This window comes from Schistocerca serialis, chromosome 7 (assembly GCF_023864345.2).
Source record: "Schistocerca serialis cubense isolate TAMUIC-IGC-003099 chromosome 7, iqSchSeri2.2, whole genome shotgun sequence".
Lineage (NCBI taxonomy): Eukaryota > Metazoa > Arthropoda > Insecta > Orthoptera > Acrididae > Schistocerca > Schistocerca serialis.
Genome location: NC_064644.1, coordinates 458,482,438 through 458,505,139, shown reverse-complemented (window position 1 = coordinate 458,505,139; position 22,702 = coordinate 458,482,438). Strand labels below are relative to the sequence as shown.

The window sequence follows — 22,702 nt, the reverse complement described above, 5'->3', positions numbered from 1 at the left end:
AACGAAGCTTCCCTTTTTTTTTTTTCAACAGGATTCGGCAAGGGCTCATAGGTCATAATTCACGATGTATTCCATGACAGACTCATTAGCAACAATATCTGACTTGCTAGAATCTGAGTTTAACCCAATGCGATTTATGTTTGTGGGGAAAACTAAAAGATGAAGAGTATGCAACAAATCCGCGCACTTTACACGAGCTCAAGGACAATACCTGCGAGTCAATTTATTCAAGTTCTCAAAGAGAATTACACGGTGTGATGCGCAATTTCTTGAGAAAATGTCAGAAATGCGTGGAAAACAATGGCAGACAGTTCCAGCATCTCCTTGCATCGCGTGGGTGAGTAGAAAATTGCATGAAAACTGCATGAAACGGCAAATGTGGGAAAAGTTGGATTTTTGTTTCGACGCCTTCACTAAAATTCATCCCAACATTCTGTTTTCACATAGTAAATGCAGCCCCGGGAAAGTGGATGAATCTTTTGGAAACATACTGTATTTCATTGATAATATCGGTTTCGGCCCATCCAGATCATCTTCAGATGAAAAATATTCTGATTACGATTCATGTCACCGGCATCAGCTGACAGGACATCAAGCTGTCATGCTCTGACAGTTACAATGTGGGCCAAAACACTACGACCAGTTCCCACAGTGAGAATGAATGATGGCGTTTCCAACACGTGGCGCGGTAAGAATTATAAATAATAGGAGTAGAAACGCATGGGAGATCATTCATGCGGGTACAAATGGGGATTGCACTGACACAAGCGACTGACAAACGGCATATTTTTATGGCCCCGCACTTGAGGACAAGCATATCGGAAATGGTGAACCCTGTCGACTGTTCGAATGCTACGGTCGTGAACATTGATGGAAAGTTGTAGAAGGGTGAACACGACAAGCACTTGGATATTCACGACAGATCACAAAACGTGGAGGTCAGGGACTGACTCTAAAGCAGAATAGGCGTTGATTTGCGGCAGATCTGACGACAAAGTACTTTGCTTGTGCACGCACAGATGCTTCGCAGCGCACTGATCAGCGCACACTTTTCAACGTGTGCATTCATATCCGACAACACCTGGGTGTTCCCAGTTTGGTACCAAGACATCGTCGTCCACAGTTGCAGTGGAAACGGGACAACCGAGATTGGACTGGTGATGAATGGACAAGTTGCGCCTGAGCGGATGAATCACGTTTCCTGTAACTTCAAGTCGATGGTCACGTCCACATAGGCTGTCACCTAAGCGAACGGTTGCTTGAAACATGCGCCGCGCCACGGACAACAGGGTCATTCATCTGGGCTTCCATGGGATTTAGTAATCGAACGCGTCATGAAAACTGTGTACTACATCAAAATCACTGAGAGCCTCTTGTCTGCTTCATAACTGATGTCTTCCCCATCGGTGCTAGCATCTTCTAGCTGGTGACTGTCCTATTCACACATGCTGCACTGGTTTCAGGAGCATGACACTGAATTCACGGTGATATATTAGCCACTAAAGTCACCTGATTTGTAACTAAATTCACATGATTTGAAACCAAATGAACATACGTGTACGCCATTGTGCCTCATATGTGCCCCCACTTACCACTGGCACTTAATTTATGAGATCTGCGTTACCCTGACGCAGATATATGGTGCTGCGTACCTCCAGAAGACCTGTCGAAGACTCGCCAAATCCATGCCACACAGAATAGCTAATGTGTTGCATTCTCGAGGTGGAAAAACACGCTGCAAAGCAGGTAGGCATAATGTTTTGTCTCACCAATGTATTCTACTCTGCATATTTTAATTCTGAAGATTGTCTATTCCAGCCTGGACCGGTCATATCGGTAAATCACATAATCTATACTGTACGTCGTTTAGAAATCCACAACTCAAGCTAACTTTTTCCCCAGGCGCCACTCGAACTCTGTACAAACGTTTCTGAATGTTTGCCCTCAATTTAGTCGTGTGGTAGTGGTACTCATTTTAATATTCACAGTTACAACTGTATTGTTAAGTGAAAAGACGGTAATTATTATGAATCTTCATCTGCAGGAGACGCTGCTGCGTTGGTTACCTCACTACAGTGATAAATAGAGTTGGAAATCTACGGTAGGCTATCGTAGAATAACGCAAGTAAACCTAGACTACGGTAATTTTCCTACAGCTTTGGTAAGCTAAGGTCGTACCTGTGTTACCTGTATATTAGATGTGTTGCATACCAGTTGGGCGTTACCTCTTAACAATTGCTTTGTTTGCGTATGCGATCTGTCTCTTGCATGATTCTTCTAGAAATCGAAAGCAGTGAACTGTTTAGAAACTGAATGACAATTAATTACTTAAAAATTAACTGTATTCATAGCAAAATTGAAACTGTCAGTGTTTAATTCGGTTTTGTTTGAGAATTGTTGCTTTATAATATGAAATAGAGGGACGTTACAGTAAAAATAAAGAAAACATTACAGATTTTTCATGTAGCGCTATAAAACGGATTTTCCTCAATAAAAAGGTAAAATAAGAAGGATATCGCAAAACAGGAATTCATGAAACATCGCTTTAATATTTCGTCAAATTTACATGAAACATCTGTCTGTTATTCATAAACAACTTTTGCATTTATCAATAATAACAGGCAACTCTTGCCTGTGATCACGATAAAGGACGTTCTTTTGAGTACAAAATAACGATATATATGATGTTTGAGCATGTGAACTACACTTGCATCAAAAGTAGTTGATTTGGTTACATAAAAACGCAGAAGTTGATCATAAAATGCAATTTGTATTCTGTAGTGGTATAAGACACACAATGGAGTAACGTGGAAGATACGTGCAAGACAAACAAGCAGACAAACAAAAAAGCAAAGAGCTCTCAGTTTCTCTCTGACACATTCGTGTTTCTTTCCCTACGAATGCTACTAACACTACCGGTAATCCTACTATTTACTATGTTACCTATGTAGTGTACCAGAACTACCGAATCACGGTGTTAGTATAGCGTAGGTATAATCATAAGCTGAAAACTTATCCAATCTGCCGCAGACACTATATAACGCCCGTTGTGGAAGATGATTACAGTGAATTTCGCTAGGAAGAACTTCAGTAAGATTAACGCACAGTTAAAATAAATTTATGGTTCGTTATCTTTTTCCACGCCAATTCATTACTCTGTGGATAAGGTGTTCCATTTTCGCAACCGCCGAGCGCTGATATAATTCTCTGCTTCTCATAACTATTCCCGGGAGTTGCAAGTTCACTCTTTACGACCACCAAATGGCGCTCGCAGATTAGCGACCTTCATCTGAGACTCTTAGAAGCCAAGGGGTATAAACAAGAAAATGTTAGTTTTGAGTAAATGATGTTCAACGTTGAGACCAGAAAATTCCATGAACAACTTGAGGAAAAAATAATTATTTGCACACCTTTGAGACTTTATTTCCTACCTTATGCAGAACAATTAGTGCTGAATTTTTCCAGTTAATAATCTTTTATTAATAATTAAAAGTCATGGATCATAGCGGCATTATAGGAGCACTTCAATGGCAGGCAGTAACTTGCTACTTGAGGTGAACACGACTGAGTGTGCTCAGTGTCTGTTTCTAAAATCCTGCCATGTTCATTTTCTGAGTAAAGATTAACTTCTTCATGATTCTGATTAACTCGCTGCAGCGTTCTTGTAGCTTCATGGTATGGAAGCCTCTGGTAAAATTAATCATGTGCTGGTGGCACAAAGGGAAGAAGAGTATGTATATCTCTGTTCTTCAGATATGTCAACTCCCATTTTTCGTTATCTAGTTCTAGAGCAGGGAACACGATGTACTTTCTTATGATAAAACTTTTGAAAATCTTCAAATTTCTCGTCGAGAGATACTTTGTAAAACACGATGAAGAGTGACTCCTTTTGAAAATGCATTTACTACATTTTTCTAAAACGTTTCACTACGTGTTTGAAATAATTCTTGAGTCCACTTGGTGTGAAAAAATCATTGTCAATCATCTGGACTACCTTAAATTTCCTGCTGGCCTTTTAAATGAGCAATGCTCGCTAATCAGGTACGAAAATCCAATGATTTTTTCCTGGCAACTTTCATAATACTTTCAAAACCTTGGTCGCATTCCATATAGGAATGTCTAGAAATTATGAATTTGTGATCTACTGTTTCATTGTGTGTGATCTTGGCAACGTAATGCCAGAACTTTACAATATATTTATTTTTACATTGATACTCAGCATCGTCACTAAAAGCTGTGATGCGTTTAGCTGATGTGGGCAATATACACACATAGTATAAAAGACATGAAGCAATTTCTTGCCATCCACTAGCGAGTTGACTCTCATGTCACACGTACATTTTGCTATTTGCGAACTGTCTTATTCTGAACATTCTTTTGGATTATTTTTTTCTTCTCTAGCTACCTGTTCCTTACGCAAATGTAATTCTATTTCAAGGGTCAGAGTCTGAACACTTTTGGTCTCGATGAACTATCAAATTCTGCAACATGTCACACGTCACAAGTATCAGCACAATGTGTATAGAAACCCAGATTGAAGCCGGTACTGAACACAAATGTATAGTAACCCTTTTTAACAGGTGGTAAATTATTATCTGCACAAAGCTCTTTATAGAGTTTAGTCATAGTCCGCAGATGAGAACATGTTTTTATAGTTTAAAACCATCTATAACAGTAAAGAATTGCGTAGGAAACAAAATAATAACGATAAATCACGAAAAAGCAATATAAATATTTAAATTAAACGACTTTTCTTAAAGATTCTGCCAGGAAACCCAAAAACTGGTTGCAGTCTCTTGGTAGCCAAGAGATAAAAGTGCACTTCTACACTTTGAATTCAAAAGAAAATATGAACTGTCTTAGCAGTTTTCTTTTCAACCACTAGATGTCAGCGCCAGGATGCTTCTTACTTGTATCTATTGGCCACCTAGACTTGGGTCTGTTTTAACTATGGATAACTACACTTGCCTCCAAAATTAAAAATTTTCGTGGTATGTCGCAGCGCGGCAGTTTATTTTGCTGTGTGCAAATACGCAGAAATAAAGGTGAAGGGAAAAAAGCAATATACGGAGACCTGCCGTTAGTCGTTACTGCAGGGTACCATTCGTGCGAGTAACAGGTCAAAAGTGGACGGCGTGGGTGGAGACCAGGTAGTGGGGCGGAAAGGGTGGGTAGTAGATAACAGCGATGTAACTTCGTGACACGGAGTGCCGTACCGGGAAGCGGTCACGGAAGCTTGCGGTACGCAGGCAACGATCTTGCCGACTAGGCTATCCAGGTAGGACGCCAAAAATGGTGACATAAAATCTACGTAGCGGGTTGGCAAATACTGTATCTACAGTGTGGTTAAATGTGTCTCATAACTTTGGACAAATAGGAAGAAATAGAGGAAATATTTGAAAAAACTTTTAAATCCGGTTTTGGAGATAAATGGAGAAAATTAAATAGGTTGAATGAGTAGGAAATGATGATGTGTTTGAAAGAGGAAAAGAAAAAGATTGTTCAAAGCCATGTTGAAAGAGGAAAGAAAGCTGTGGTGGACACACTGTGTGACTATTCATTTGTACAATAAACTATAGAGTTCAGAGGTACCAATCTGTTTAATTCTCAGAACCTGCAAAGTGAAGGTTTGGTACAGTACGTGGCATTCCAGCCTGTGATCGTGACACTATTACGTACAGTAAATGTCAAAGGATTTCGCAACAAGCCTCAAGAGCAGCTAATCGCTTCTGCGCTGCGACGAATCTGCTGTACGGAGGTTTTATGTTTGACTACTCTCAGCTTCTAAGTGTTTTGAATGTAAATAACACGATTAAGCTCATTATGAAGGTTGCAATTTACGTACATTTTGTACTGTACGACACGTTTAATTTGTAAATAAGACCTAGATGGTTGACAGTTGGGATTTCTGTGCATTACACGAACTTGTACGAACTCCATCGCTTGTTGCTGGCAGCTAAATGGTACTCGCTCTCCGTAGACACGATGAGCGATTACAGAAGAAGCGTTTTCTGCCAATTCCAACAGCTCTACAATCGCTGTTAGAAGTGTGTTGTAACTAATGATGATTACTTTGAATGTCTGTAAAGGTCTTTCATTCGAAACTCTTGTTTCCTTTCTTTCCAAAGACCATTCGCTGAACTTAACAAGAGCACCTTCTAGGTCCTCTATTTATTCAAATGAGCTTGAAAATGGTGTGAGATATGCAAAATGCCTATGTTATTAGGCTGCCCTTTTGGTTTGTCTCATATGTCATACAAGAATGCTAATTCTTTTAAATGAAATTTAAGGCAAACCAGTAGGCATCCCGACTATTTAAGCATTGTATTCCATTTAACCACCTGCTGCACAAACGGCGCAGGCGAAATCCTGTCAGTCCTGAAGAGGACTGTACTGATTCCAGTTCCGAAGCAAGGAGGTGCGGACAAGATATCGGTATAATACGTTATGGCTACAGAATAGTGACATGAATTATCTGCAGAACACTGGAGAAACTGGTAGCAGCCGACCTCGTGGAAGTTAAGTTTGGATGTCGGAGAAATGTAGGAACACACGAGCCAATACTAACTGCTCGACTTATGTTAGAAGATACGTTATATAAACGCAAAATTACCACTATACCATTTGTACGCTTAGAGAAATCAGTAATCACAGCTTTTTGGAATATACACTTTAAAATCCTGAGGACGGCAGAAACAAAATATGGAGAAAAAAAGGTTATTTACAACTTCTCCAGTAATCAGACAGCTGTTGTAAGAGTCGAACGGCATGAAAGCGAAGCAGTGATTTGAAGGGTAGTGAGACAGGTTTGTAGCCTATCCCCGTTGTTATTCAGCCTGTAAGTTGAGCATGTTCTAAAGAAAAAATTTGGATAAGGAATGTAAGTTGAGGGAGAGGATATAAGACTTTGAGGTTTGAAGGTGACACTGTGCTTATAGACAGCAATGCACTTGGAAGAATAGTTTAGCGGAATAGACATTGTCCTGAAATAAGGGTATAAGATGAGCACCAACAAAAGCAAAAGAAATGTAATGGAATGTAGTCGAATTAAATCAGGTGACGCTGAGGGAATCAGATTGGGAAATTAGACGCTTAAGATACTAGATGAGTTTTGCTGTTTGGGCACAAAATAACTGGCAGAGGTCGGAGTAGAGACGATATAAAATGCTAACTGGCTATAGCAACTTTCTCAAAAAGATGAATTCGTTAACATCTAATATACACTCATGTTCAGAAAAAAAACAGAACACTTTGAACTACTTGAGATAGGACGTTCATATTAACAGGACATGTACATTAGTATGTTCTGCGCAATGATTAGCATTTGAACCATGTCGACCTGCGGTTCCATGGTCAACATCGATACTGCGGTGCAACACTACCTACCGGTAAAACGTGCCTGCGGCTCTCGATGCCGCTATAAACCGAAGGTAATGGATCATTCGGACTTGTGCAGACGTGCAGGATGCCTCGAAGATCTGTGTGCGAAACGTACCGTCAAATCAGTCAGTTTTAAAGAGGGAACATTATTGGCACGAGAGAATATGATGCATCCATACGGGAAACTGCTGCTCGTGTGGGACGAAATGTTTCGGTAGCGCAACGGGTGTGTACAGAATGGTTCACGAAAGGCCGTAGAACACGACGAGATGGGCGGGGTCACACCATCCAGACTAAGAAGATCGACACTTCATCCGAACGGCATTGCAGGACAGAACTGAGTTCTCTTCGACTCTGGCGCAACAGTGGAACAGTGTAACACATCGTACCCTACGAGGGCTGACAGTCCGTCGCCATTTATTGATGGGTTCCGTGCGAGTCGACCACTTCTCCGCCTACCTTTGACAAAGGTGCAGAAACATGCTACAAGGCAATGATGAATGGAACGACGTCACTGTGGATAGGAATGGCATCAGACAGTGTTTTCGGACCTATCCATTTCCTATTTGTTTGAAAATGATGGCCGCATTTTGATTCGCCGCGGACAGAGAGAGCGGCATCATAGTGGCTGCATTCACACGAGACATACCAGCCTTACGGTGTGGGGTCCTACTGGGCACAACCACAAATTACAGTTGGCGTGTGTCCAGGGCACTATGTTGAGTGTGACCTACGTGAATGACATCCTGCGACCCTAGCAATAACCTTTTTTCAAGACGCCTCGGACGCCATTTTTCACAATGCACGACCAAAGGCTGCTGCAGGAACACCTGCGTTCTTGGTGACAGGATATCAGCCTTTTACCCTGGTCCACCAGATCACCAGACTTCTCACCAATCGAAAATGTGTAGGGTATGTTGAAAAACAGGTGCAGTGCTGTGAACCAACGCCAACCACCATAGAAGAACTTTGGAACCAGGTGAATACAGCATGGATAGCTATATCACAGGACTGATTTGACGCGTCGATACCATCAGCATGGAACAAGTGATCAGGGTCCATGGCGGACCCTGTGCTTACTAGGCATGCTAAACTGAGATGACTGAAATGCTAATCACTTTTGCAGACGATACTAACGCCCCATCTTTAGTCGTTAAAGATGTTCAGTTTTTCTCTGAACATGAGTGTAAATTTGTTAGGAAATATTTTCTGAAGACACTTCTCTGGAGTGTAGCTGCGTACGCAAGTGAAACATAGACGATAAGCAGTGCAGAGATACAGAGAACAGAACTTTTTGAAATGTGGTGCTACGGCAGAATTCTGAAGGTTAAATGTGTTACTAATGAATAGGTCCTAAACGGGTTGAATTGCGGACGAAAGAAATTTATGGTAAAACGATATCGTTCGATATGACGCATTCAGAGACATCAAGGAATCATCAGTTTAGTACAAGAGAAAAGTGTAGGGGATAAAAATCGTAAAGCGAGACCAAGAGTTGAACATAGTAAGCAGGTTCAAATGTACAAATACGTCGTTTGCAGTAGTTATTCCAAGACGAAGAGACTTGCACAGCATAAAGCAGTATGGAGAGCTGCATCATACCCCTCTGCTTACTGAAGACCACAACACCATCATCCCCTGTAAAGGCTATTATCTCAGTGTTTATATGGACTGAAGAACCAACAGATAATGTATTAAGTTAAAAAAAAGTTCTCATATTACTTAGTGATGCTGTACTATATGGTCTAATTTTTTGGAGTCCTAGAAGAATTATTTACATAGCATTTATTTTCCGAGAAATTATTCTTTTTAACATTTGCTTTTCTGGTAATACAGAAGGCTACAATTCTCACTATAGCTACTCTTACCGACAGACTAACAAATCGGATCTATATTGACAAACTTTACGCATTAGGATCTTGTTGGCCCGTAATATGAAGATATAAGTAACCTAGCGAGCACATTCCTAATGTTTGTACATTGCATCTAAATCGGAAATAGTGACCATTTGTCCCGTTCGAGCTGATTGATTCTGACACAAAGTGTTTTTATGTTATTTACACATTGCGTTGGTACTTTTGGCTACACAGTCTACAGACGCTGTTCCCAACGCATTTTGAAGAGGAAAACAATCGCAATAAACTTAACGTAAACGGATAGAATCTTGAGCGGCCGAAGTGATTTTGATGAGACAATTTTCATTGTGTGGACAGCAGTTATTCGACGTTAGTCATACGCATTTCTTACGTATTTCTCAGTTATATGAGACTTCTACAGATCACATCCACAAATTATTCGCTGTTCTGCAATGGCACTGTGCTTTTCTACTGCGGAATATGATTCTCCAGCCTGGTACAGGTCATCTCATGCCAGACAAGTAGACATTGCTCTCAACGAAACCTGCAGGTTGATCACAGGTTGCTTAAGACCTACCCCAACTGATAAGCTCTACTGCCTGGCTGGAATAGCGCCACCATGGATACGCAGAACGGTGGCTGCCAACAAGGAGTGACTGAAAGTGGAACAGGACAGTGCATGGACATAATCCACCACAGCAACGGCTGAGATCGCGAAAGAGCTTCCTGCGAACATCCGAGAAGCTCACCATTTTACCAGAGAAGGCAAGGCTGGAGTTATGGAAGAAGTCGACGCCTCACCTGCAGACGCCAGAAGCTGAAGAACTACCACCTGGACACAACGAGAGCTGGCTGCTGTGGAAATCTTTAAACAAATTACGATCAGGTGTTGGACAATCCAGAGACAACCTGAAGAGATGGGGCTTCATAAGATACGTCCTGTGATTGTGGACAAGAACAAACCACAAGCCACATGCTCCAGTGCCTTTTGTGCCCTACATCCTGCACGAAGATTGATCTCCTGCAACCCACTCCAAGCGCCTTGGAGGTTACAAAGTACTGGGCACATGTAATACAGAGTGTTTCAAAAATGACCGGTATATTTGAAACGGCAATAAAAACTAAACGAGCAGCGATAGAAATACACCGTTTGTTGCAATATGCTTGGGACAACAGTACATTTTCACGCGGACAAACTTTCGAAATTACAGTAGTTACAATTTTCAACAACAGATGGCGCTTCAAGTGATGTGAAAGATATAGAAGACAACGCAGTCTGTGGGTGCGCCATTCTGTACGTCGTCTTTCTGCTGTAAGCGTGTGCTGTTCACAACGTGCAAGTGTGCTGTAGACAACATGGTTTATTCCTTAGAACAGAGGATTTTTCTGGTGTTGGAATTACACCGCCTAGAACACAGTTTTGTTGCAACAAGACGAGGGTTTCAACGGAGGTTTAATGTAACCAAAGGACCGAAAAGCGATACAATAAAGGATCTGTTTGAAAAATTTCAACGGACTGGGAACGTGACGGATGAACGTGCTGGAAAGGTAGGGCGACCGCGTACGGCAACCACAGAGGGCAACGCGCAGCTAGTGCAGCAGGTGATCCAACATTGGCCTCGGGTTTCCGTTCGCCGTGTTGCAACTGCGGTCCAAATGACGCCAATGTCCACGTATCGTCTCATGCGCCAGAGTTTACACCGCTATCCATACAAAATTCAAACGCGGCAACCCCTCAGTGCCGCAAACATTGCTGCACGAGAGACATTCGCTAACGATATAGTGCACAGGATTGATGACGGCGATATGCATGTGGGCAGCATTTGGTTTACTGACGAAGCTTATTTTTACCTGGACGGCTTCGTCAATAAACAGAACTGGCGCATATGGGGAACCGAAAAGCCCCATGTTGCAGTCCCATCGTCCCTGCATCCTCAAAAAGTACTGGTCTGGGCCGCCATTTCTTCCAAAGGAATCATTGCCCCTTTTTTCAGATCCGAAACGATTACTGCATCACGCTATCTGGACATTCTTCGTGAATTTGTGGCGGTACAAACTGCCTTAGACGACACTGCGAACACCTCGTGGTTAATGCAAGATGGTGCCCGGCCACATCGCACGGCCGACGTCTTTAATTTCCTGAATGAATATTTCGATGATCGTGTGATTGCTTTGGGCTATCCGAAACATACAGGAGGCGGCATGGATTGGCCTCCCTATTCGCCAGACATGAACCTCTGTGACTTCTTTCTGTGGGGACACTTGAAAGACCAGGTGTACCGCCAGAATCCAGAAACAATTGAACAGCTGAAGCAGTACATCTCATCTGCATGTGAAGCCATTCCGCCAGACACGTTGTCAAAAGTTTCGGATAATTTCATTGAGAGACTACGCCATATTATTGCTACGCATGGTGGATATGTGGAAAATATCGTACTATAGAGTTTCCCAGACCGCAGCGCCATCTGTTGTTGAAAATTGTAACTACTGTAATTTCGAAAGTTTGTCTGCCTCAGAATGTACTGTTGTCCCAAGCATATTGCAACAAACGGTGTATTTCTATCGCTGCTCGTTTAGTTTTTATTGCCGTTTCAAATATACCGGTCATTTTTGAAACACCCTGTATAAATACAATTTGTGTGTATATATGTACATATTTATTGATGTGTATAGCTACTGTAAATTTGTGTGTTTCTGATTCGAGAATAAAAAAAAAAAAAAACAGATCACCGCTCTCAGTTAGGAGAGATTCTTCGTGGAAAGAGTTTCGAATTCTTGTGCGAAGTCGTCCATGCCCTCGACGACTCGGCAGCTGAAGCAGCGATTCTAGATAGAGCAGCACCTCGCCTGTTGAGGACTGCGTGACTCAGCAGCCAGCGGGCGTTCGTTCGGCTGCGGCTGCCACATCTCTACCACTGGCGGCTCCCATCTGGACTGCGGCTGCTCTTGCTGACGTCACGCTCTCCAGGACTGACGCGTGAACCTCCAGTTTCCGTTGGCACTCTGGTATCAATCCTTTGTCCGCTAAGCACGATAAACGTTCTAGTTTTACAAGTCACCTGTAGTCACTAGTTGGTTTATGCCCTGTCATCAGTGCGTAATCACAAGTGCTACATAGCATACTGTTGGTACGCATTCTCTGCCTTATCTTACGGAATCATTTTTGTGATCAGAAACAGTAATTATGGCCACAATATTTAAATTAACATAAGATTTTTGTAAAGAAATTGTGGTGTCACCGCCAGACACCACACTTGCTAGGTGGTAGCCTTTAAATCGGCCGCGGTCCGCTAGTATACGTCGGACCCGCGTGTCGCCACTATCAGTGATTGCAGACCGAGCGCCGCCACACGGCAGGTCTAGAGAGACTTCCTAGCACTCGCCCCAGTTGTACAACCGACTTTGCTAGCGATGGTTCACTGACAAATTACGCTCTCATTTGCCGAGACGATAGTTAGCATAGCCTTCAGCTACGTCATTTGCTACGACCTAGCAAGGCGCCATTATAATTTGCTATTTATCTTGTGATGCATGTACTGTCAGACCGATGTTCACAAATTATGGATTAAAGTTAAGTATTCCAGAAGCTACGTATCTTTTTTGCTAGTATAATTACTTTAACTGTTCCAGACCTCACGCCAGCCTGCGTGAGCTTAAACGCGTGCCCTTCGGCCTCCCGTCCTAGTGGATTGGCTGTCTTGCCAGTCCACAAAAGAAATGGTGGATTGTGAAAGTTCGATTGTAAAACTGATGATGGATACTGCATCAGGAAACTGTGACAGCACAGCTTTGCGTACATCCATCCAGCGTCGTCACATGTTAACTATCACATGATACTACCCTGGTATGGTTTCTCTAAGGAGCAACACTCGTCCTCGAATAGCATGCATCTCTATGAAATTCCTGGGACATGAGGAAGTACTTGCTTGGCAGCAAGATCCCCAGATCTGTCCTCAATGGACCCGGTGCGCGACAAGCTCGGGCGTCAGCTCTGTCCGTCTGTCATTATCTGGGATAACGAGGGCCAGTTAGAACAATTGTGGCCCAAGCACCGCTAGGGAGGATAGTGTATTTTCCTATCCAAAAAGAAGTACACGAATTCATGTTTCACAGAGTGCAACATCTTACAGATAATGGACCAGGAGCGTGCTCTTGCTGCTCATTTCGCTATTCATGAAATTCAGTTTTGTTATAGTTGAAATTATACCATTTAACCTATGAACGTGTTCGCACAGCCGAGTGTGTTATAGCGCCGCTTCCGGGATGGGAAGGAGCGCCAGCCCCGAATCGAATCTACCCGGCGGATTGACGACGAGGGTTGCTGCACTGAACAGCCTGGATGTGATTTTCAGGCGGTTTCCCACATCCCACTAGGTGAAAACCGGGATGATAGCCAAGTCCTTCCTCAGTTACACGAGTTGTAGACATTTATTAAACTTCCGCTCATTTTCACATGAATAAAACTAGACGAACACGGCTCGTACCGTGGACTAAGAGGTTGGCTACAGGAGGGCATCTGGTTACTAATCATGCGAAGTCTGTAAATAACCATAGCGACCCTGCGCTTATGTGGGACAAAGGCACAAAAGAAAAAAAGGAAGAATCTCTCAAAGTGTAAAATTTCATTTCACTTTTTTCCCCTCTTTCGAGGTAAATAGAGCTTTGTATGGCATTATTGGCAGGTCACATAGACAAATTTTAGAGGTAAGTTGATAAATTGTTGTTGAAGCAGTTGCGATATTTTAGGGAGGCAAGTTGCTACATATTCAGGTCAAGTTGACAGATTTTTGGGGAGTAAGTTGGCACAGATTACAAGTGCACACAACACCAAAATAATACACACATTGTTTCTACATCTGCCTCATCACACTCTCTCAGATTTACACACGACAGAAAATCAAATCTCTCTCATTGTAATGTCATTTTAACGAGTCAACAACATTATAATATTTATTGCAGAGGGAATTCATTTTCCCTCAAGTTTCCACTGTGCAGCACCAGAAAAACGACAACATATTTTTACTGTGCTGGTGGTAGGCATTCTGATCATATTGTATGATAAATGCAATTTTAAATGGTTTTGTGATGCCACTGTTTACTTTGCTATTTCTCAGCATTCTTTAGGCTGCAGTGCTGTTGTAGATTAATATAATGTTGTCAGTAAGTTAGCTGCGTGTATTTTAATAAATTGTACACACAATTTGTCTGCAGCAGTGTTTAAATGCTTCGAATGGCTCTGAGCACTATGGGACTTAACTTCTGAGGTCATCAGTCCCCTAGAACTTAGAACTACTTAAACCTAACTAACCTCAGGACATGACACACATCCATGCCCGAGGCAGGATTCGAACCTGCGACCGTAGCGGTCGCGCGGTTCCAGACTGTAGGGCCTAGGTCCAGGTTACTTGTAAGATGTCACAGGACTATTGAACTTTTGGTTGTAGAGTCTAGTGTTGGATGTGGGAGTAATACTGGTAATTTTCGGTGCATTTTAACCGTTAACGTAGGCCAGCATTTGTCCTCATGAGCATGTTTTTGTTACTTATTTTAATGTACTTAGATTAATTTAAAGCGTGGTGTAAAGATTGAACTACGGAGCTCAACTAAAGTATAATTACTTTCATTAATGCCAGTAGGTGAGATGCGTGTATTTTAATAAGACTGACAATTTAGAAGTGAAAATATTTAATTTGAGGATTCACAGAGAATCTGTAGTACATCAATTAAACTTTCATTGTTAATGAAGGATTCTTAGCGTAATGGTTTTTATCAGTAGTGTCAACAACCAATCTGTGTGAATGTTAATAAGTAATGTAGACAATTTAGACTGGAAAATATTTAACTGGAAGGTTTATTGTGCAGTTAGCAAAATTGTACATACTTTAAAAATATTTACTTTTCTCATGTTTTCGTAGAAATCTTTAATAACTCTTGCATAGCATAATAAGCACGTAAGCAAAATATATTTTAATCAGATTTACAGACAATATGGATGTGTAAATACTGAAGAAGGACTATTGCATTCCAAAGTGTGCGAAATCTTACGTATTACAGGAATACAACCTTATTTTGATCAGATTTTCGTAGGTGCCTGTAATCTACTTACACCTTATGTTTAGAAACCTGCACGTGTGTGCATCTTTTTGTGCTTAATAAATGATAAATAATTTTAGCACAGAATCTATTCTCGACATATCCTTCCTGTCCTCATCTTTGTAGACGTTACATGTCTGACCTCAGTCAACGTCTTTCGTCGTATTTTTATGTGTGTATACGTGTAAGCAAAGCAGTTAATCTACACTTCAAGTTATTTCTTACTGCCTAAAATAGTTTTGCTGTTAAAGTGGTAGAAACATCTTCATTCCTTCTAAAATTCATGTCTGTCTATGTTATTTGTGTGAGTGTGATATTTTACCTCGCATAATATTATTACATTCTTCTGTTTGTTTAGTGGCTGATTACAGAAAATATAGTCTCCATATGGTTTATAGAGTCTTAATTACGACTGCTAAACATTTTAGACAGCAATAGTTTCGGTTGCAGCAGTTTGTTTCCATTTACATTCGAGTATGTACAATCATTTGTAATAACTGTCAATCTGGATCATTAATTATATAGTTTTCTGGTGATAGTTTATCTTCATCCACCTGTAAATTGTTGGGAAAATATCTTAATTACTTTCAGAGTGCCTGCATGTCGTGTGTTGGCCCAGTCTGTTTACCTTTAAAACGTTTGTATTGGTCTTTTAGGCCTATCTTTAAGCGTCAAATGAAGGGTGTGGGAAAACACAACGTTAACCCATTTTATCTGTGAATGGAGATATTCCATTGGAAAAGTTTAGAAAAACATTTCATTCATTTTATTATTTATGCAACTGGTAGTCACTGTACAACATCTTCAGCACACAAATCAATGGAAAATATACAAACTTTGAGTTAATAATGTCCAAAACCCTATCGTTTCCTGGCAGTGGCGAACGTAATATGTGGCATACTATTGTTTTCCTGCTACAAACACAGGACAACTGAAAATTCTCACATTTCGTCTGCAGATGCACCTACATACTCAACCTCATTTGTAGATGTTTTCTTGGTTGTTATTGCTTTTTAGAATTTGTGATAAATAGGTTGAATCCAGCTCAGTGCAGATATGAGGTTTTGCTTCTTCTTCGAGTCAGTTGGAACTGACCTGGAATACTTCTAAGGTTGTAGGGCGACCTCATTTGTGTAAAATGACTTTATGCCAGTCTTCCCCATGAAATGTATTTGATACGAACAAGATTCCTGGGTCATCTGCATCGAGAAGGAGTCGCACAGCGTTTCGCAATAATACCTTGTGCCCTTCTACTGAGATATTCTTTTGACTAAATCTAGATCTCATGTCACTCATGCATACAAAATTTTCTGATGACCTAACATGGACGCAAAATGGTCGCTTTCGGCCACAATTCTTCTTGTCCACCCAGTCTTGAGGGCATATACAAAATGCACAGGTCGGCGGACATACTACTCCACAACAGAATAACATCGATCGCTTGGTAACATGGCATGTCCAGGAAGTGGGAAGTGGTGGTCAGTGGTGGAAAATCTTCCTTTTGCTGTGAGCAGCATCCAGACAAACACAATGTTCCATTTTTTTTTTTTTTTTTTTTGGTCCAGAGCAGTTGTCTGCAATTGCAATCAGCTTATTCCCTCGTATATTATGATCTTCAAAATACTTCAGTAAGCTGCTGCCTATATCCTCTGTACCCCTTGTGCTACCGTTTCATCCCAAACAAAGAAATGACCTGGTGACGAATTACTGCGATGAATGCTGAAGTTATACGTCCACAGTTTCCTCATATAGAACATTGGACCTGTTTAGGAGTGGGCAATGCCTGTTGTAGATCGAAAGTTATTACATAAATATTTTTATAGAAAAGTGCCTTCTGTGTTTGCACTTTCACATTATCTTGACCTGCCTGGGCATTTCTGAGATGTAACTCCTTCTGTAGATTTATTGCTCTTAATTTTTCCAGGTCTTTTTTTGCTTCTGTCAGTTGAATTTCATTTCTATCGTATGTTGTGCAAGTATTTGATTGTGGCAGTTTGAATGAAATATTGAAATCTTGAATGAAAATGCGATGATACTTATCAGATGACACAGGCTTCGCTTTGATATCAGGACAGTATTCATCTTTATAATGGCTGTAGCAACTTTGTATGGAATATTCCATCGACACACAAAATTTTTCACCATTGTCTTTTCTACTGCAGTGACTTTTGTGTTTTGGAATACCTTCTATATGTTTTTTGACTAATTGCATGTCTTCCTCTGAGTAGGCATGTAGTCTATTTGTGTTTGCCTCTTCTATCTTCTGGTGGAGTAGTAGCCGCTGTTCGCATTTTGGATTTTATGTTTTCTTCTCTACCTCTGTTGTGCTGCAAACCATGGATGCTTAAAAATAAATGGTAAAATGTGTGTGAAATCTTATTGGACTTAACTGCTAAGGCCATCAGTCCCTAAGCTTACACACTGCTTAACCTAAACTATCCTAAGGACAAACACACACACGCCCATGCCAGAGGGAGGATTCGAACCTCCTCTGGGACCAGCCTCACCGTCCATGACTGCCGCGCCATTGACCACTCGGCTAATCCCGCGCGGCGATGCTTAAAAATGCAGCTTTGCAGTCATCAGGGCTTGTGACATCTTTTATAGCACTGTATCGTATAGTATTGTTACATCTGCTAATTTGATTGCCTGTATATCTTATTTTTATGGGTTCTCGCCGCCTGGAACCTAGCAAATGAGCATTTTGTCTACTGAAGTCCACAATGTTCCAGAATAGTATATTCAAGTCCACTATTCCTTGCAAGTTTCTTCTTTTGTTATTTGTTCAGTAGTTTTTTTTTCTTTTTCTCGATGTTTTCATTGTGACATCATCGTTCCCAGGGTCGGTTCTGTCGCACTCCTCTTCATTCTATTAAAAAATATTTTTTATGGATAGTGTAATATTAAAAAAGTGCTGTTAACCAATAAAATAGTACCGTCATCAACGATAAGATGAATAGAGGGTAACCCACAAATACGAGAATATTTCTTTTTGTAAACATCCCATGATTTACAGAGGACAATGTAGTTGCATTAAAAGACGTGTTGACTACCCTCGTATCAATACCTTGTAAAAAAATTTGACTATAGAAATAAAACACGTAGCCTGACTATCTAGCACAAAGATAATGGTCACCAGCTAATAACAACATGATGTGTGAAACAAAACTTCTTTGACTTGCAGTAGAATTAATATAAGTAGAATCTTCCAGCTCCTCGTTTAAATTGAAATCTGGATCATTAACGTCATCATCAAAACAGTCAGAATCACTGGAATCACCACATAATTTACTTGAAATTCCAAAAATATCACAACTTCCTTTACTGCAATCTGCTGCTCCTTCATTTTGAATTTGTAGGTTACCATTGTTTCTCACCAGCGTATGTGAGTTCCCACAGAAACAAATGAACATCGTGCTACCATCTGTCATCAATAAGATGACCTCGTTACACCACCTAGCTTGTATCAAGGTTACTATTGTCTTACTGAACTTGGTGGAAAAATTTAGATTTGACTGTTTCCATTATCTAATCCCATACCCTTCAAATGTGCGTTATTTTTCTTAAGCCATATATGTTTGAGCATGGATGCAACAAATTTTAGAGATCAGATTTATGTTTTAGACAATTTACTGACTTAACTGAGGCACTTTTGCGGTCACTTCAAACTTGTAAGGTATATGGTAACTCCCAACAGGTACCACAGTGTGGTACATAATTAACTGTAGCCACTGTTGTGTCTTCCACTATGGCACAACAACCGAAATCTATTGGCGAAGACGAGTATAAATCAGCAGTTGATTTTATTTCAGGTTTGACAGATCATGTTTCACAAATGTATGTTACTAATTCGTCAATTTCATTGTAGAAGCCAATGTTGGTTTTTAACTGTTTATGGAGAGAATGTCTTATACTTATTCTAGTACTCCATAGCAAATGATATAGACAACCGAATGAAATTCACAGATGCATCTGGCGAGCTAGTCCTTAACTGAGTTTTTGTAGTCATTAATGAAAATATATTTGGTAATATTTTCAGTGTTCTTGTGTGTGCTTGTGTGTCCACAAAATGTCGTGTGACTAGGGGCTCCCCTCGGGTAGACCGTTGGCCGGGTGCGTCTTTCGATTTGACGCCACTTCGGCGACTTGCGCGTCGATGGGGATAAAATGATGATGATTAGGACAACACAACACCCAGTCCCTGAGCGGAGAAAATCTCCTACCCAACCGGGAATCGAACGCGGGCCCTTAGGATTGACATCCTGTCACGCTGACCACTTTTTTTTTCTCAGACCGCTTTTTTTTATGGCAGACGCTCTATCCATCCTTTTTTTGTTTTTTTTTAACAGGTAGTGGGCTGGCGTAGGCAAGGTGGGCAGGGGTCGCGACCCGTGGCCTGTCCACGATGTCTCCCCCCTCCCATACTGGGGATGTGAAGTGGTACAAAGGATGCAGTTGGTGTATTATTGTGATTTTTTTTAAATTTTATTTATTCATTTATTTATTTTTAATTTTTTAATTTTTTTTCATTTTTTCATTTTTTAATTTTTTTTAACAGTAAGGAACTGAAAACTAGTAAGTGCACTCTTTGCGTCGAGTTGGGGACGCACATAACTAAAACCATGCTAATAGTTGTAGAAAAGGCATAAAGAAGGGCGAAGGAAACCATGAAACAAAACTGAAGGGTGGAATCCATAACACCATTAACCAGTGCTACATCCTGCACCGGATGGGAAAACTAAAACTGCGAAGACCTTTTCGCACCGGGGACAAAAATAGGACATAGGGCAAACACTGTTACAGAGTGTGAGGGTTCACAACGAAACTCTCCATCTGCTGTATCATCCAGGTATGACTTCTCGTAATGATGAAAGTAGATCCCACGTTGTACCGTGTAGTGTTCTATCATCGTATTGTAATTTTAACTTCTCTTACCCGTGATGATCCAGCTACGTGGAGGGTCGTGGAACGCACTCCACAAAAAACTGGAAAAATATTGTCGATACTTTGGGTTACGGAGGATCTTGCAATGTCGTTCCTGCAAATAGTTCCAAAAGTCTAAAGTGTCCTTAGTGCCGTCTTGAAACAAGTAATGCACTGCATGTCCACGAAGCCACGTCATTGCATTAGTTTTAGTGCGTGGGTAATACGTTTCATCCGGGAATAAGATAGTCTTGGGGTTGATATAATTCGGCGTTACCCGAAGGAAGTATGCTGACATTTGCCTCACTAAGTGCCACACTGCCGCAGACTCGCCACAGCTAAGACGGTGTTCATCGTTGTCTTGAACGCCACAGCTCGTGCACGTGGGTGAGTCTACCATGTGGATCGCATGTAGCCTTGATCTGGTCACCTGCTTACCGTTGACAGTGATATACCACATCGCCGTGACGTCAGTGTCCAGTGTTACGTGGTGAATTGTCCTCCACACTACTCGCCAGTTGACGTTCGGGTGCTTCCTCTCCACGACGTTATCGGGTCGTCCACGTTGCAGGACCCTATAATCTTTGCCGTCGCCAGTTGAGTCGCTGGTAAGGCAAGTCGAACGTAACTGAGTTCGAGGTAAAAGACACCGATGTAGAAGAGCGAGGAGGGGACGTGGTGTATCGACACAGGCGGCAACAGGGAGGGCGGTGCTAGTTCTTCTATTAACAAACTGGTTAGACTGTCCGGACGGCGGTGCCATAGTTTGACTAATGTGCTCACAAATAGAGCGACCGCTCTGTCATAAACGTGATAAAGGCCAAGCCCTCCCCGATCCGGGGGAAGGGTGAGAGTCTCATATTTGATCTTGAAAAGCATTCCTGAACTCACGAAGGACCCAAAAGCCGCAAGTATACGGCGAGCTAACATCACCAGTATTGGTAATATCTGGGCGATGTGCGGGATGCGTGACGCTAAATGTGTGTTAACATACTGGGTCCGTTGGACGATGTCCAGGGCTCGTAGGCGGTTGTTGGCAATTCCAGTCCGAACATTCCGTAAAAGCCGTCGAAAGTTGTGAGCAGCGGTCCGTCGTATATCGTCTGTAAAATCAATGCCGAGACATTTCAAACTATCTCTGAGCTGTAAGGGGGTGACACTGTTCTCAGACAATCCGACCCCGATGTTCATCGCCACAGATTTTGCGACGTTGATACGACTACCAGTCGCCATGCCATATTTCGTTATCCAATTTAGTGCGCTAGCGGTGTCGTCACCGCTGCGGATGACAATCACCAGGTCGTCAGCGTACGCTTTACACCGGAAAGTGTGGCCTCGTAACGTCATACCCGTTAGTCGTTGGCGCAGGCCGCAGAGGAGAGGCTCCATGACCACAGCGTAAAGTAAAGTGGACAGAGGGCAGCCTTGGCGTATCGATCGAGAAATGGTGAGGGGCTGCGAAGGTCGGCCGTTGACGATCACCTTGGACGTCGCACCACGGAGTAATCGCATGACGACAGTGACGAATGGCTGTGGGTACCACATATGTTGGAGGACCACTTCCAAATAGTCGTGGTCCACTCGGTCGAAAGCTTGACTAAAATCGATTGCCGCCAGTGCACCCTTCAGACGACATGCCCTAGCCAGTGAGATCAAGTCACGATATTCACTGAGTGCTGTTTGAATATTATTGTCGCCTCCTAATGACGTTTGATCGGGTGAGATAACATTTCGTAGGGGCAGTAGTCCTGCAGTCGTGAGCCACCGAACGGTTTGTGAATAGGAATAATCATCCCTTCCACAAGGGCCGCAGGGAGCGGCACGTCCGGGGATAGGAGTTCGCGACAGATGTCCGTCCATCGGGAGGCTAATAAATATTGAAAAGTCCGGTAAAAGTCCAAGGGGAGGCCATCAGGACCCGGAGACTTGTTGTCAGCTCCTTTTCTAATGGCGTCGATCACTTCTTCTTCTGTAATTTCTTCCATCAAGGCCGCTTCCATTGCCGGGGTGACGGTGCCGTAAATCGTCTGAAAGACGTCCTCCAGTGCTGTCGGATCAGGGGTCTGAGCGGAATAGAGTTGGGAATAATGATTGTAGAACGCTGTGTTTATGTCTTGTTGCGTGGTGAGACGATGACCGTCCTCCGTGTCAAAGAAGCGTATCAGCTCTCGTTGGCGTCGTTTACGTTCACGAAGGACGTGGAACATTGACGGGTGTTCGCTAGGTATCCGATCCTGCGTCCTCGAGCGGATGACTACCCCCTCTAGGTGGCGTCGCATATGAGCGAGAATCTGAGCCTTAGCACGGTGCACCGCCGTTTGTCGTTCCGGAGACGGCGCCATAGCATCGCTGTCGCGCAGGACCCGGAAGTAAAAGTCGAGTGTATGCCTTCGCCAAGTAGCGTGGTCACGACCGTAGGTTATCAACGTTCGCCTCAGTGCCCGTTTGGC

The 22,702-nt window shown here is 42.1% G+C and overlaps 1 protein-coding gene across 4 annotated transcripts in view; it reads right to left on the bottom strand.

Annotated features, from left to right (window-relative positions):
- The window catches only part of LOC126412339 (ankyrin repeat and death domain-containing protein 1A-like), a 692,368-nt gene that overhangs the window by 238,850 nt on the left and 430,816 nt on the right, over positions 1–22,702 (bottom strand). The gene's annotated exons all lie outside the window — the stretch shown is intronic.